General features: G+C 37.4%; 1 protein-coding gene across 2 annotated transcripts in view; it reads left to right on the top strand.

Moving 5' to 3' along the window:
- PHYHIPL (phytanoyl-CoA 2-hydroxylase interacting protein like) overlaps nucleotides 1-12,103 on the top strand; it is a 97,220-nt gene that overhangs the window by 27,453 nt on the left and 57,664 nt on the right. Inside the window, exon 1 of one of the 2 annotated variants that reach the window (XM_073793582.1) lies at nucleotides 8,140-8,161. The exons of the other annotated variant lie outside the window; for it this stretch is intronic. The gene's annotated coding sequence lies outside the window, so the exon portion shown is untranslated. Of the gene's footprint in view, nucleotides 1-8,139; nucleotides 8,162-12,103 lie in introns of those variants that run through there. 2 annotated transcript variants of the gene reach the window in all.

Genomic DNA, 12,103 nt, shown 5'->3' with positions numbered 1-12,103 from the left:
CTTTATTGCTGAGCAGGGACTTTCACTAATTGCGGCGAGCAGGGGCTACTCTTCATTGTGGTGCACAGGCTTCTCATTGTGGTGGCTTCTCTTGTTGTGGAGCATGGGCTGTAGGCACACGGGCTTCAGTAGTCGTGGCATGCAGGCTTCAGTAGTTGCAGCACGCGGGCTCAGTAGTTGTGACTCATGGGCTCTAGAGCACAGGCTCAGTAGGAGTGGTGCATGGGCTTACTTGCTCCGCAGCATGTGGGATCTTCCTGGACCAGGGCTTGAACCCATGTCCTCTGCATTGGAAGGTGGATTCTCAACCACTGCGCCACCAGGGAAGCCCTACTTTCTCTTTTGATTTCTTCTTTGACCCATTAGCTATTCAGTAGCATGTTGTTTTATCTCCACATATTTGAATTTTTCATTTTTCTTCTTCTAATTGTTTTCTCATTTCATACCATTGTGGTAGGAGACGCTTGATTATGATTTCAGTCTTTTTAAATTTATGAAGATTTGTTTTATGGGCTAACATATATTCTGTCCTAGAGAATGTTACATGTACACTTGAGAAGAATGTGTATTCTGTTGCTTTTGGTTTGGTTGGAATGTTCTGTGTATATCTGTTACATCTATCTGGTAGAAGGTGTCATTTAAGGCTGATGCTTCCTTATTACTTTTCTGTTTGGATGATCTATTCATTGATATAAGTGGGGTATTAAAGTCCCCTACAATTATTGTATTGCAATCTATTTCTCCCTTTAGGTCTGTTAATATTTGCTTTATATATCTAGATGTTCCTATGTTGGGTGCATAAATATTTACAAATGTTATATCTTTTTGTTGAGTTGACCCTTCTATCATTTTGTAACACTCTTCTTTGTCTCTTAATATAGTCTTTGTTTTAAAGTTTATTTTGTCTGACATAACTGTAACTACTTCAGCTTTTTTTGTTTCCATTTGCATGGAACATCTTTTTTCCATTCCTTAACTTTCAGTCTGTGTGTGTCCTTACATCTGAAGTGAGTCTCTAGTAGGCAGCATATAGATGGGTTTTTAAGCTAGCTTCACTTTTTTTTCATTCTTTTTTTTCTGCCCTGATTGGGTGAGTTCCACTGTCCTGTCCTTGAGTTCACTGATCCTTTCTTTGTTTCATCTGGTCTGCTTTTGAATCCCTCTAGTGTATTTTTCAGTTCAGCCATTGTATGCTTCACCTCTATGACTTCTATTTGGTACTATCTTACATTATCTCTCTTTGTTGAAGTTCTCACTACATTTATCTATTCTTTTTCCACGTTTATTTCGCATTTTGATGATTATTACTTTGAACTCTTTATCAGATAAATTACTTATCTTTGTTTCATTAAGGTTTTTTAACGTTTTATCTAGTTACTTTATTTCGAGCATATCCCTGTGTTTCTTCAATTTGCTTGACTGTCTGTGTTGGCTTTTAAGCATTAGATTAAACAGCTGCCTCTTCCAGTCTCGTGGGAGTGGTCTCATGCGGGAGATGAACGCTGTCATCCAACCATGCCCTAGCTCTTGGTTGTTTCTCAAATCTTTGTGATTGTTCAAGTAGACTAATTTATTTTTAACGGCTCCCAGTAGTTGAGGGTGTGCCAAGACCTGTCAGTGTCCCAAAGGGGAGGATTTCAGTCAGCACCTAGATTCAGGCTGATTTGGAAGCCAGACCCTCAAAAAGCAGCTTTTAGAGTATGCAAATATATACAGTCCTGTGGGACCACTAGTGTAAACCCCACTGGCCCCCAGAACCAGGTGATCTGGATGTGTGACCTCAGTGGCAGTCACAAAAGTTGGGGCTCCAGATGAGTGTATAACCTCCTTTCTAGGACATATTGGTGATGTGTACGAAGGTAGAGGGAGACTGCAAAGATGGCATCCATTGGCTTTTGTTCCCTGTGAACACCTCCGTAGGTCCCTGTTGTGTGCCAGTCCTGAAGCCTGCCCCTTAGGTCAAAGCCCTAGGACAAATAAGCATCTTTCACAGAAAGACTGGAGTGTGTTTCAGTCAACTGTCTGCGCAGTACCCTGGGAGTAGTGGCCTGCCAAGAACTGTCTCTCTTATTGGAACAATCCCATAGGACCCAAGAACACAAAGCCCCTTGGCCACCAGAGCCAGATCATCAAGGAGCATCCACTGGGTGGCAGCTGCAAAAACTGGGGCACCAGAATTGTGTAAAAGCTCACCTCAGGGAGATACTCATGGTCTGGAGCACCACAGAGGGAGGGTGTGAAGATGGCACCCACTGACTGGAATGAGGCAGAGGGAGGGTATATAGATGTCACCCACCAGGAAAGAGGGTACCTGCTGGCTAGACAGAGCACAAAGATAACACTTGCTGCCTGGAATGAGACAAAAGGAGAGCATATAGATGGTGCCAACAGGAAAAAAAAAAGAAAAAAAGCATAGCTTAAGAAAAAAAAGATGGCGCCCAGAGAGCAAAGCTGAGGTAGAGTGTGAAGATGGTGACCCCCAGCCGGCAGGCCCCTAGACGTGTGGTAAATTAGATGCCTGCATCTATAGCTCAGGCCAGAGCTTTATGACTAGCAAATTGGTGTCATTCACGTGAAGTCTGGGTGCTTCTCTAGTGGCTGCCACTTGCTCTGAGCCCTGGGGTGGATGAGTCTGAACACTTGAGCCCTTTAAGAGCCATTTCTCAAGTCATTACAGTCTTTTGGATGCAAGCCCTGTTGGTTTTCAAAGCTAGATGCTTTGGGGCTCATCTCTCAGGTGCAGGATTTATAAGTTGGGGTGCTCAGTTAGGGTTCAAACCCTTTACTGCTCAGGGAGAAGCTCTGGGTTCTAAGTTCCCTCCTGATTGTTGGTCACTGCAACAGGGATGGATTTCATGGCAAAATTGTGTCCCAGACTCTCCTACCAACTTTGATGAGAGACTTCCTTCATTCATACAATGCACAGGAGTCACTCAGACAGCTTTTAGGTTTTTTCCAGAGGAAGTTGTTCTGTATTACCTGCAAGTTTGGTCTGTTTATGGGTGGAGGTGAGCCTAGGATCCTCCTATATCACCATCTTGAACTGGAACTTTAAATGTGTTTTTTTAACATGATGCTGTATGATGAATTCCCTGGGTTTAAAAAAAAAAAAAAAACATTAGTTATGTGTTTGAAATCAAAGTTTAGGTGCTCATCAAGGAACTAAAACACCACAACAAATTTAGAAACATCTTGCTATCCACTACTCCCATTAATAGTTCTCTTTTCCAGATGTTCTCATTATCCTCCCCAACTACCAAGGCATTGATATTTAGAGACATTTTTAATATAAAATCTTAAGATAATATCCCTTGCGTTATTTCTCTTCATTGGCCTAATCTGATTTTATCTTTCATAACTTTATAACTGAATAACTTTGAAAGCCTCCTTGATGATCTAATATCACTAGTCTTTCTTCCAATCACATCTTATTCTTGGTCTAAAAGTAATCTTTTTTTTGGCAAGAGGTTTTCAGTATCTGTCTTCCCCATTAACAAACTTTAATTGAACTGCAAAACACTTGCAGAGTTTCATGAAGGCTATTTCAACCTTCCCTCTTTTAGGGTTATTGGGTTTGGGCACATGTCACCCCATTTTTCACCAAGCTCACCTAGCTGACTAGTCACCTGTACTGTTTTTCCCCCTACATTCCATGTGTTTTCTTCCAAAATTTTGCCAAGTTCGAAGTGAGCTGCTTTACCATGTACAAGTCATTGTACCACACTGCCAGGCCAGCATTCCCTACTTTCACTCTTGTCCCACAATTTACCAATGTCATCTTCTATTCTGGCTGTGCTACCAGATTTATTGTCTTTTGCTTAAGGCTTTACTTCCTACTTCTGTGGGATTGTACATGTTGGATCCCCTCCATAATTCAAGAGGCTGCTTTCCTTTAAATTCAGTCTTAAAACACAGTTACCCCTATTTTAATTATCATTTATTCTATTGCCAGAATTATTTTGTGCTCCTCTTACTTGTATTCATTACTTTTTATTTTATCTTATAAGGTCAAATACAGTTGCATTTGTGTGTTTTTGTTGCTAAGTACTCAGGGTTGTACCTGAGGCTTGATTTGCATTTGTGCCCTCTTGTGGGATGAAACACTAAGGAAGAGTGAGCATAGGAAGAAGAGTTGGAATTGGATCTGTATGATACTTGCCTTCTCATTTTTGTAGATGCCAGATCTCCCTTGAACTAATCTGGCTATGATAAAATGATTTTGAGGAATCAGAATGTCATAAAGCCTTTCCCATTCCAGTTTTAGCCTTTGAATAATGAAAGTTGAAATTAAACTGAAAAACTTAATAATTTATGAAAATTATAAATTGAAAATATTGGAGATAAATCTGGGCCTTTGGTTTTTACTTAAAAATGTATGTGAAATCTTATTTGAAGATTAAAGGTTTATCATTCTTTATTCATCTAACAGAGAAATAGGTAGGAAGGTCTCCTAGGTGACTTGTTGGGTGAGGGTCAGGAGAGTAAAGTAACTTGAAGGATGAGTAGAGATTAGGAAGGCAAAAAATTCGTGGAGATGTTGATAGGGAGAGAGAGAAATAAGATAGGCAGTACTAGGCCAGGTATGAGAAATCACTCCAACAGAGGCTTAATAGTGACTATTGAGGGTGAGAATGGGAGTTAGCAGAGCTTAGGCCAGAGAGGACAATATACCAGATCCTGAAGGGCCAATTGAGATAGTTATCCCATATTAATAACTATATCACAAGGTTATCCAAGGAAGGATTTAAAGAATGAGAGTAACATTATCTTCAAATGAATGGTTAAGAGAAGAATTTAAACAATTGTTCAGATAATTAAAACTAAGTTATTGCTAAATGACTTAGCTAATTTAGGGGTGTGTGTGTGTGTGTGTGTGTGTGTGTGTGTGTGTGTGTGTGTGTGTGTGTGTGTGTGTGTGTGTATGTTTCCCTGTTCTGAATGATATTACTTCACTTTTATACCATTTTGGTGCATTGAATGCTTAAGTAGTATTAAATTTATAACTAGAATTAATGAAACAGAATTTTAGAGCTTAGAGAATACCTTAAAAATTATCTAATTCAAACTTCCATTTTTTAGATGTGAAAATCAAGGACTACTAAAGTTAAGCAACCTTTCTAATGTTGTGTAGCTAGTAAATAGCAGAGTCAGGATTTGTATCGGTTTCATCTAATTCCTATGCTCTTAACCAATATATCATCCCACAAAATAAAATCAATAATAGGTATACTTCAGACATTTTTTTCAAACTGTTTTATTAATATGATTTTATTTTGCAATTTACACCACTATGTACATATTGTAGTTCACAGATTAGAAGTCACTAACATAAACTGCAGTACGCATCTCAACTTTGACAGACTAGTGATTACTTAAGAGACCATAGATTATGATAAATTGATCAGTTGGCTGCATGGAGAAGAATTCCTTTCCCGTGACTGGAAAGGGAGCAAAAGAGGGCTAAACGGTTTCATTGTTATAGAAATCTACATCAAGGTCAAATTCCATGAGAAGTCTTTATATAGCTATAGAATGTGTAGTGTTTATAGAATGTTGATAGGGTTTATGCAAATAAACCAAGTTTCTGATCTACTTTATAAAAAGACCTATCAAAAGAAGGTAAAACAAGTCACAAAATATGCTTTCAGTATATCCAAATATTAAATTTTAAAAGTTCTAACTTGCTGGGAGACCAGACCTTAAGTTAAACCTGAAATATGAAAATTCATAACTAACTGCTGCTATTTAAATTGTATGTAACTATTAGGGTACATGGTATTTTTTGACAGGCCAGTTCATAACCATTCTAAATAGTCTAAGTAGTTATAATGTTAAAAGTTATATTTTATTATATAGTGAGTCTAGGTATGATGACTTTTAACAGATCCCTTTTTTATGAGGCTTTATATTTCCCCTGTCAGTCAAATGAGAATTCATTTATTTAAAAAAGAAGGAGAAGGATGAAGAGTTTCATTAATTTTAAAGTCCCTGGGTTAGTACAAATTTAATTTGGTTCCGTTCCCATGTCATCTGGGGGAACTGGAGGCCCAGCTTCTCACTTAATGTAGATTTCTTTCCCTTTTGAGTAAATATCTTCCGTGTGACTTTTTATTGGTTTTTAATCTGAAATCTTTTTCTTAACATATTAAGTACTGCCAGCCTTGGTAGGGAGTGCCATCTCCAGTATGCTTTAGTCGTATATTCATGTTTTCATATTCCTCATTCATGCATTTATTTTTATTTATTTATTTATTTATGGCTGCGTTGGGTCTTCATTGCTGCGTGTGGGCTTTCTCTAGTTGTGGCGAGCAGGGGCTCCTCTTCATTGAGGTGCACGGGCTTCTCATTGCAGTGGCTTCTGTTTGTTGCGGAGCACGGGCTCAGTAGTTGTGGTTTGCAGGCTCTAGAACACAGGCTTAGTAGTTGTGGTACATGGGCTTAGTTGCTCTGCAGCATGTGAGATCTTCCTGAACCAGGGCTCGAACCCATGTCCCCTTCATTGGTAGGCGGATTCTTAACCACTGTGCCACCAGGGAAGTCCTCATGCATTTATTAGTCACTCAACAAATATTTATTAGTGCCAGGCACTCAGGATCAGTAGAAAGGAGTCTCATAAAGTTGTTAAAAGAATATAGTCATTGTACTTAAAGTTAGACTATGAGATGTCCCAGTTCCTTGTGGACATTTTACTCATGTTATCTTGGTGCAGCAGCTCTATTTTGTCCATGTGACATGCTAGATGGATGTTTCTCATGAATGTGAGATTATGCAAGTGTTGGCCGTGGGACCAAAAGGGAAGTAGTTGATCCATCTATTTTCCACAGAGTAATTTTCCCTGATTTTTTGTAATTATGACATTGCTCTCTTCTCACCAAACGTAAGATATCTCAGTTGCTCACATTATTAATATTGTTTTCATTTTATTTTTTAAAGTCTTTAATATAGTCACCTATTTTGTCATCTCACCAGAGAGAGCATATTTATGAATGTTCTTATCATGTATTTATCATCATATCCCCTGCCAGAAGAATGACCTGACATTCTAGTTGCCAGTATGCTGGAGAATTGCAGAGTTCCATGGGCAGCCTGTGTCCTTGATTCTGCTTCAGCTAATTTTTTTCAGGCAGAGGAAGCAGTCATGTTTAAGGCTTGATTTCTGGAGTGACAGCTACAACAATGGGATTTGAATTATTAGTATTAAACTATAGGCTTTAGCCTGATAATTCTTCTGGATTTCACAACTTGAGTTCCTTAATACCACATTTAAGTTTAGCCCTTCCCCAGTTACTGGTAACAGTTCTATATTTAAGAACAGATACGGTGAGGAGCTCATGGTCAGGATTTTATGAACTTAGTATCCACTCGTTCTTCACATTACTTTGTCTTGGTACGTTGGTTGCAGTCGTTAAGCTCTTGCTTTGACCTCTCTCGAGCCCTTCTTATGTCTGTCTCTAGCAGTTGAATCCCTGTGTTTTCATCTATAAATGAATCTATGCTTTGTTTTCTTGCACATTATCCTAGTTCCAGCCTAAAGTGCTGTTTTGAATACCAAGGTTTCATGATTCCTTAAAGGTCGAATTTGGCAACTTTCTGTTAAACCTCCCTGGTGCAACAGCCTCATCACCTGTACTCTTCCTGTTGCCTACTATTAGATTACTTCCTCTTATTCTGTGTCATGCTTTGCTTATTGAATGGGACTTTGACCATTTGTAGACTGCCAAATTTCTCTGATAGTCTGGATTACCTCTCCCTTCCTGCTGCTTAGAATCTCCCAATGATTGCCATCTCCACTTCAAAGATCTGTCTAATCTCTGGGTCTCTGCGTACTTACTGTCAACAGTGTGATCCATTCTTAATCTGAGTCTCTGTTTTTACAGTAGATACATGAAAATTCTGCATAAAAATTGCCTAATTCTGAAAATCCAGTGGACCAACCAAGCCTGTTGAATGTAACTCCACATTATGTTTAGGTTTAGAAACATTCAGAAACACATTTATCTGAGTCAAACTTGTATACTGCATAAGGGGATAGAAAATTGTAAAAGCTACTAGTAAGTAACTATAAGCTGCTCTGGATTTCTGTTTTATTTATTTTTTAGTAGTTTTTGGAGAACTAAATTCAAAGTGGAAAGAAAAGGATAAAAGCACCTGTTAGTTCATGGTAAGTTCTTACATTTTAAGTGACTAACCGTAAGTGTAGTTTGTCTCCTGTGTGAGTCATGTTTTACAATTTGTCAAAATTTTGGGAAGTATGACATAATTCATTAACATAGTAGTTAACATTTCAAATAGATAAAGATGGGCTTCTTTAGTAAAACAGTACAGCAAAAGAGTCGTTTTCTCTGGGAACCATAGGCTAACACAGTAGAGACAGTTTACTTAAAGAATAGGGCATAGCGTAAATGTACCTTAAGAATATCACAAATAGGTTTTTTATTTAGCTTATTAAATATAAATTTATCCACCTTACAGCACAGCATCTGAATAAACCAAAGTACTTTTTAAGGTCAACTGATTTTGTTTATAGTTTGTCTTTAAATAAAAGCTGATCCCTTTCTTAAAGTGAAACTTGTATTTCTGATTTCATATTTTCCTTTTTCAAAGAAAGGTCTTATATTATTGTTTCCATAATAGTAAACCCAAACTGTGAGTGTATCCCTAAGTAGCTATGGACCCTGTAGTTTATGGGCTCTCATATAATTAATTAGTCATCTCAACGTAACACTTAAGATTATTTGATACATAACCTGTATGTACTCCAAATAGTGTAATAATTTTCTAAATGCAGATTTTATCTGCTTATCAAGTTGTGCATCATAGTAAAAAATTAATGATAAATGATAATTCCATTAATGATTTTATTTGATTAGAGACCATATTTGTTGTCTATCATTTTCAAGATGACACTTGGTAAACAATCTTGTAATTCATATTATCTGTCAACTCAAATAATTTTATAAATTAATTGGAATCCATACTTGTGTATATGGTTCTAAATTATAGCTTTTGGTTAATAATTTGTAGAAGACTATTTAGAATGTGTAGTAAGGCCCTAAATCTATTTGGATAAAAGGGCTTTGTTAAGAAAAGAAAAAGAAGGAAAAAAAAAGTAATCTCGTATCTTGTGCACTTCCTTCCGTGCTGCCAGAGGGATTTTTCTAACAGAAATCTAATCATTTCGTTTACTACTCAAAATTATTCACTAGTTGCTTATTGTCTATATTTTTAAATATTAACTCTGTAACATTAAAAATACTCTGTGATTTTACCCTTGTCTCCTAAACCAGCCTTATTTCCTGCCATTTCTTCTTTTTCTAACCGTATCATAATGCTTGCTTTGCCTTCAACACCCCATGCTATCATTTTTTTTCTTTTTTAATTTATTTATTTTTGGCTGTGTTGGGTCTTCGTTTCTGTGGGAGGGCTTTCTCTAGTTGTGGCAAGCGGGGGCCACTCTTCATCGCGGTGCGCAGGCCTCTCACTATCGCGGCCTCTGTTGTTGCGGAGCACAGGCTCCAGACGCGCAGGCTTAGCAGTTGTGGCTCACGGGCCCAGTTGCTCCGCGGCATGTGGGATCTTCCCAGACCAGGGCTCGAACCCATGTCCCCTGCATTGGCAGGCAGATTCTCAACCACTGCACCACCAGGGAAGCCCCCCATGCTATCTTTTAAAGCTTCAGAATATTTCTAGAAAAATAATATTTAAAAGGTAGTTTCAAATGTTAAGATAACCAACTGTAGGTATATTTACCCTCTGAAATGAATATATATATATATATATATATATATAAAATGAGGTGATATGAGCTTATGGTTAGTGATACATGTTAAGAGTCAATTACTAAAGATAGTAGTGAAAATTCTGGTAATTATAATTACGGACATGAGTTTCAGCTACAGAATGTAGAGCAGAGACCCATAGGCTAGAGTTTTGGGAATATTCACCATTGACCTATGGGAGAAAAATCATATTGCGTAAGTTAGGCTTCTTGGCTGCATACAGCCAAAACTACTTCGATTAAAAAACAAAACACACAGGGCTTCCCTGGTGGCGCAGTGGTTGAGAGTCTGCCTGCCGATGCAGGGGACGCGGGTTCGTGCCCCAGTCCGGCAAGATGCCGCGGAGCAGCTAGGCCCGTGAGCCATGGCCGCTGGGCCTGCGTGTCCGCAGCCTGTGCTCCGCAATGGGAGAGGCCACAGCAGTGAGAGCCCCGCGTACCGCAAAAAAAAAAAAATAAACAAAACAAAAAACCCCCACAATATATTAGACAAAATTCAAGTGGCTCTTAATCAGTGTTAAATCCAGAGGATCTAGGTTGGGCAGAAAACAAAGGATGCAACACAGCTAAGATTCTGCCACAGCAATAGTCTACTTTAGGTACTACTACTAGTGCCATTGCCAATAGATACTCTCAGCCATTGTCACTAACTGTCCTGCCACTAGAAACTCTTGCTGTGAGTCTGGACTCCTAATAAATGGTGATATCTCTAATCTATGAGGAAAAATATGGATTATTCAAAATAAACTAGATAGCCATTTGGACAAAAAAATAAATAAAATGGATTCCTCCTCTACCGTAATTCCATACAGATCAAAGTTTTAAACGTGTAGAGAATAAAATCATAAAAGTACAAGGAAAAAAGCATGAATGAATATTTTTAAATATATACTCTTGGAATGAAGAAGATACTCAGGGATGACACAAAGCCAAGAAATCGTAAGAAAGATACCTTTTACTACAGTAAAAACAAAAACAAAAAGAGCCCTAAAATTTAAAATAAAGTAAATCAATTTGAACCTCAAAATGTATCCAATTGGTGGCATAATCACACAGAGAGGAAGTATTCCAAGTGATTTAAAAACACAGCTGTTAGAATGCACCTCCCTAAGTGACATATACCCTACAGAAAAAAGAACTGAAAAAAGAAACTTTAACAATTATTTACAGAAATCATATAGTTGATAGTAGTGTTAGTATTGTTATTCTCAGACTGTTATGTGTGGATTGTGGGATTTTTAAAAAATGAGTAAATAAGCAGTATTCTAATTTTATCATCCTGGTCCCCTTGAGAACCAGGCATGGGAGAAAGGAAATATGAATATAAGATGGAAGGGTTAAATTAAAACCCTGTAGTACTGAACTTGAATTAGAAGTATTAGTAGAACTCATAATAACTTTTCTCTTTAAGAATAAAACAATTATTTTCTAGCTCTGTCAAATGAAAAATCCTAGAAACAAAAATCAATCCAATAGGAATGAACATCCTGAGTGCCCAGATTATGCTCTTAAAGTGTCATTTTCCATGAAAAACCTCTAGGGATCCTAGAAAAAATGGTTGATTCCAGACCTGGAAAGGGCAGATAACAAGGCTATGTGTGTAGAATATTCTGGAAGAGTACACAGAAAAACTGTTAATAACGGTTGTTGCTGGGGAGGGGAATTGAGGGCTATCTTTTTTTGCATATTGTGCATTCTTTGTTTTCAGCATGATAAAATCATTAAAAATCATTTGGAGAGATAAATTCTTACTCATTGTTATTGTCTGCCTGAAAGAGCATGTTACTTGGGGTTGAGGTTGGCAGGATTTACCCATATAATGTGATAGAAAAACATTGTAGTGTCATATGTGTGTTTTAAAGTATACTTATTAACTTCTTTATTGGATCTACAGAAGTGAGCATTACCTTCTAATAGGTTACCACATGAGTAGTACAAGAAAAAATTTGGATAATTTATTATGAACGTTTGGGAATCAAATGATTAATAATTAAAATTTCCTATGTCAATTAATAAAGTGGTATTTTAGAACCATAAAAATAATGTCCTATTTCTGAATTTGAGGAGTGGATGGATTCCTTTACTTAAGTAGTCATGTATTCAATAAATATTTATTTTAACACTGTGAAAATATTGGTAACAAGATGGACATGATCCCTGCATTCATATCTTATGATCAAGTTGGAAAAACAGATTAAAGATAAAAATAGACAAATACAAATTATGGAAGTGCCGTGAAGAAAATAAATAAAGAGCTTATGGAGAGTATCAGTACTATGGGGACAAACTTAGTTTAGATAAGAGACCTGAAGAATGAGAAGTAGC

Source organism: Tursiops truncatus, chromosome 16 (assembly GCF_011762595.2).
Source record: "Tursiops truncatus isolate mTurTru1 chromosome 16, mTurTru1.mat.Y, whole genome shotgun sequence".
NCBI lineage: Eukaryota > Metazoa > Chordata > Mammalia > Artiodactyla > Delphinidae > Tursiops > Tursiops truncatus.
The sequence above is the reverse complement of the archived record's forward strand: the minus strand, read 5'-3'. Positions and strand labels throughout refer to the sequence as shown.